Here is a 5,518-nt window from a genome sequence, read left to right as displayed (position 1 = left end):
CCATTTTTTATAACAGCCATTTTAACTTGTGAGAGGTGATGTCTTTTAATTTAGATTTCTCTGCTGATGAGTGATGCCGAGCATTTTTTCATATACCTATTAGCCATTTGTATGTCCTCTTTTGGGAAACGTCTATTCACATTTTTTGCCCATTTAAAAAATTGGGTTGTTTTCTTGCTATTGAGTTGTTTGAGCTCCTTACGTATTTTGGATATGAATCCATATTGTCTCTTCTGCAGGTTGTTTATTCACTCTGCTGATTGTTTCCCTTGCTGTGCAGAAGCTTTTTAGTTTGATATAATCTAATTTGTCTCTTTTTGCTTTAGTTGACTGTGCTTTGGGGGTCATATAAAAAAATCACTGCCAAGACCAATGTCGTGACATTTTTCCTCTAAGTTTTCTTATAGTAGTTTTATAGTTTTAGGTCTTAGATATCTAAGTCTTTAATATGTTTTGAGTTGATTTTTGTATATGGGAGGAGATAAGGGTCTAATTCATTCTTCTACAAGGGGCTATCTGATTGTCCCAACATCATTTATTGAAGAGACTGTTGTTTACCCATTGTGTTTTCTTGGCATCTTTGTTGAAAATCAACTAACCATAAATGTGTGGGTTTATTTCTGGGCTCTATTCTGTTCCATTGGCCCATATGTCTGTTTTTATGTTAGTACCATGTTTTTATTATTGTTATTATTATTATTTTTCTCAAGATTGCTTTGGCTATTCAGAGTTATTTGTGAGTCCATCATATTTTAGGATTGTTTTTCTGTTTTTGTGAAAAATATCCTTGGAATTTTGATAGGGATTGCATTGACTGTAAATTGCTTTGAGTAGTATGGACATTTTAACAATATTAATTCTTCTCGTCCATGAATATGGGATATCTTGAGACCATGAACAGGGCCTCTGTCTGTTATCCAGGCTGGGGTGCAGTGGTGGGATTGCCCCTCACTATAACCTTGTACTCTTGGACTCAAGTAATCCTTCCACCTCAGCCTCCTGAGTAGCTAGGACTAGAGATGCATGCCACCATGCCTGGCTAATGAAGTCATTTTTTAAAATAAAATGTCTGGCATACAGGCTGGAATGTATGGGATAATTGGAGCAAGTTAGTAATCTCTCTCTTCATGTGGCTTCTCCACGTGGCTAGATTGGGCTTCCTTTTATATGGTGGTCTTAGGGCAATTAGACTTCTTACATGGTGACTGGCTTCATCCAGAATGAGCATTTCAAGACACCCGGGTGGAAGCTGCAAAGCTTCTTATGACAGTCTCAGAAGTCCTGAAGTGTCACTTTCTCTGAACTCTATTGGTTAAAGCAGTCACAGGTCATTCCTCACAGAAATAGAAAAAAAAAATTTACGAATTAATATGAAACCACAAAAAGACCTTGAATAGCCAAAGAAATCCTGGACAAAAAGAATAAAGCTGGAAGTATCATGCTAGCTGACTTCAAAATATACTACACAGCTATAGTAATCAAAACATCATAATACTGTCATAAAAGCAGTCACATAAGCCAGTAGAACAGAACAGAAAACCAAGAAATAAACCTACATATGTACAACCAACTGATTTTAGACAGAAGGGCCAAGAACATTCACTGGGGAAAGGAAAATCTCTTCAATAAATTATGCTGGGAAAACTGGATATTTATATGCAGAAAAATGAAGCTAGCCCCCATCTCTCACCGTATATGAAAATTAACCCAAAATGGATTAATAATTGAATGACTAGAAGACTTAAATGACTAGAAGAATGACTAGAAGAATTAAATAACTAGAAGAAAACATAGGAGAAATGCTTCAGGACATTTGTCTAGGCAAAGATTTCATGGAGAATATCTCAAAAACACAGGCAACAGAAGCAAAAATAGACAAACGAGATTATAACAAACGAAAAACCTTCTGCAAAGCAAAGGAAACAATCAACAGAGTGAATAAACAACTTGCAGAATGGGAGAAAATCTCTGCAAACTATTCATCCAACAAGGGATTAATATTTAGAATACACAAGGAACTCAAACAGCTCAAGAGCAAAAAAACAAATAACATGATTAAAAGTGCGCAAATTAGCTGAATAGACATCTTCAGAAAGAAGATATACAAATGGCTAACAGATATATAAAAAATACTCAACATCACTAATCATCAGGGAAATGCAAATCAAAGCCACAATGAGATATCATCTCAGCCCAGTAATAATGGCTGTTATCAAAAAGACAAAAATAACAAATAATAGCAAGGATGTGGAGAAACGGAAACTCTTATGCACTGTTGATGGGAATATAAATTAGTACAGCCATTATGGACAGCAGATGTAGAGGTTCCTCACAAAACTAAAATTAAGCTGAGTGCAGTGGTGTGTGCCCATAGTCTCAGTTACTCTGGAGGCTGAGGTGGGAAAATAGTTTGAGACCTTCAAGTTGGCAGTGTGCAATGATCACATCTGTATATAACCACTGCATTCCACCCTTGAGTCATATGGCAACATAGTGAGAACCCATTCTTTAAAAAAAATAACAAATAAAAAAATAAATAGAACTACAATATGATCCAGCAATCCCACTGCTGGGTATATATCCAAAGGAAAGGAAATCAGTATGTTGAACACATAGCTGTACTCCCATGTTTATTAAAGCACCGTTCACAATAGCCAAGATATGGAATCAACCTACATGTCCATCAACAGATGGATAAAGAAATTATGGGGACTGGGTGTGGTGGCTTATGCTATAATCCCAGCACTTTGGGAGACTGAGGCAGAAGAATCACTTGAGGCCAGGAATCCAAGATCAGCCTGGGCAAAAAAGTGAGACCCCATCTCTTCAAAAACAATTTAAAAAATTAGCCAGGCTTGGTGGCACGATGTACTTGTAGTCCCAGCTACTTGGGAGGCTAAGGCTGGAGGATGGCTTGAGTCTAGGAATTTGAGGTTGTAGTGAGCTATGATCACGCCACAGCACTGTAAAAAAAAAAAAAAAAATTGAAAAGAAATTGTGGCACATATACACAGTGGAATGCTATTTAGCCAGAGAAAAGAACAAAAATGTCATTCATGGCGACATGGATGAGCTTTGAGGACATTGTGTTAAGTGAAATAATTCAGGTACACAAAAAAAGACAAATACCACATGTTCTCACTCATATGTGGAAGCTAAAATATTCGATTCATTGAAATAGAGAGTAGAATGGTGGTTCCTAGAAGCTGGGAAGGGCAGAGGATAGTGAGGCTATTGCTAAAGGTTGGTTAATGGAGGAAGAATCTCTAATGTTCTATAGCACTACAGGGGGACTATAATTAACAATTTTATTTATTTATTTTATTACATAAATTAACCCATTTATCATAGACTAGTGATGTCTCAAATGGTGGAGCTTCTACTGGTCTTCCAACTCCTTCAGTCTTCTGACGGCAACTTTACTGTGATGGTGGAAGTGGTGTTATAGGTCCAGGCACCACCAGCTACCATTTCCATCCAGGAGCCACAGTGCCAGATCCCCACAGCGCCAGGTCCCCACAGCTTGTCTCTTTATCCGGATTTTGCCACAGAAGGAGCAAGTGTCCTCAGCATGCTGGTGAATTATAATTTTCTTCACCATTTTCTGGAGGGAGGCACTATAGTGGGTCCCATGTTTATTGATAATTCTGACGTTCTTGTTGGCTTTAATCATTTCACCACCAACTGGGCCCGAGCCCAAACAGCAACAACAATTTATCGTATATTTTCAAATAGCTAGAAGAGCGGATTTTGAATATTCCCAAAACAACAACGAAAAATGTTTGAGATGACAGATATGTTAATTATCCTGATTTGATCATTGCAGGTTGTACACATGTATTGAAATATCACCCTGTACCCCATAAGTATGTATAATTATTATGTTAATTAAAATTAATAATAAAAGGGAAAAACAGCAGTCATAGGTCAGCTAAGATTGGAGGTGAAAGAATAACCTCCACCTCTCAATGTACCTTGTATGATCAAAGACAGAAGTAATTCATGATTTCACAAAATGTGTTTCTAGAATCTGATTAGTTCATATGTGAAGAGAGACTGATGTCTATGTAACCGAGAAGTCACATTTGATCAGATCAGGTTTCTCCTAGGCAAGGGGAGCCAGAAGAGCAGGAACAGAATCACAACTTTCAGCTGCTGAAAAGATGTGCTGAAAAATTACCACAGCTGCTGTTCTGGGACCAGGATTCTTTTAGCTGCATTTTAAGAAAATGAAAAATGACTGCCAGCACCAGACTCTATGGGGAGGCCCCCAGAGGTGTCCCAGCCTTGTGCCACTCTTGCTTGGTGCCTGTGCCCTGGGAGCTTCTCAAATTCCTTTGGTGTGCATTGTTCCAGCACCCCCAGCTCTGCTCTCACAAACCTGTGGCCAGTGTTTCCTCTCACTGGTTTACGTGAATTTTTAGTATCTACAGTTGTAGCCTCTAGCCATGCCCAGCTGCCTGTCTGGAGCATCCAAGCTACCAAGGATTGTTTTTCTTAGTGTTCTGGTTACAAAGTTGACTACATGTTGAGTGGTTTTCCCCACTTCATGTACCCTGTAAGCCCCGTGGCTTTTAGTGTTGATTTTGCAGAATGTGAGGTTTTTCAATAATGTAAATTTTACAAGATAGCAGAAAAGTCTGAACTATTTATTCTCCATTAATATAAAGCACCAGTCCTTGGAGAGAAGTTGATTCCATTCTTGGGGTAATATTCTAGACTGGTTTGGAACATTTCTTGCCACAAAGAAATGATGCTTTAGAAATCCTGGAGAAAGATATCGAAACCAGCTTCAAGGAGAATCCTATTGGCCAAGTTCTGATAATTTAAGTATATAAAATAAAATAATTATAGTTAATTAAAATATTTGGGGTCATGAAAAGCCAGAGTCAACAGTATTTAAAGAAAAATGACAGCTTTCTTTTAAAATAACACATGATATACTTGGATAGCATTTCTTCAAATGAGCAAAGATGTTATTCACTTTTAATTGTGTGAATAGTTCAGTATTGTAGATACACACATACACACAAACACACACATACACACACACACACACACACACACAGGTGGACAAAATACATGTCAGCCAAAGACTAAAAAGATTTTATTCCCAGATATGGGATGACCTTGTTCATTATGACAATTGAGGTACATTCATCATATGTTGAATTATTAAGACAATCTGCAAAGCCTTAAAATTCACCAAAACTTCCATTGCCCATATCACCTAGAATTTACAGGTAGTAGTAAAACATTAAGGTAGGAATTTGAAAAAAAAATAAACTGGCTTTTTGCAGAAACTAGATTCAGACAGACAGAGGTCTTGTCCTCAAGCTGTCATGAACATGAGATTATCAGGCAGCAGAAAGATGGGACTCTCCCCCTTACTCTTGAGTGGACAGGCTCATCAAAGACTTGCTTTCTTAAGCCTGTGGCCTGCCACTTACATTTATTTGATGGCATATTAATCTAGTGTAAATTACTAATGAAATTCATCAAAACTTTTCACTCATAA

At 37.6% G+C, this 5,518-nt stretch overlaps 1 pseudogene; it reads right to left on the bottom strand.

The window, feature by feature from the left end:
* Window positions 1–1,097: 1,097 nt before the first annotated feature.
* Window positions 1,098–3,924, bottom strand: LOC112439600 (large ribosomal subunit protein eL43-like; annotated as a pseudogene).
* Window positions 3,925–5,518: the final 1,594 nt, after the last annotated feature.

This window comes from Pan paniscus, chromosome 3 (assembly GCF_029289425.2).
Source record: "Pan paniscus chromosome 3, NHGRI_mPanPan1-v2.0_pri, whole genome shotgun sequence".
NCBI classification, from domain to species: Eukaryota; Metazoa; Chordata; class Mammalia; order Primates; family Hominidae; genus Pan; species Pan paniscus.
This window is presented reverse-complemented; position numbering and strand designations above follow the sequence as displayed.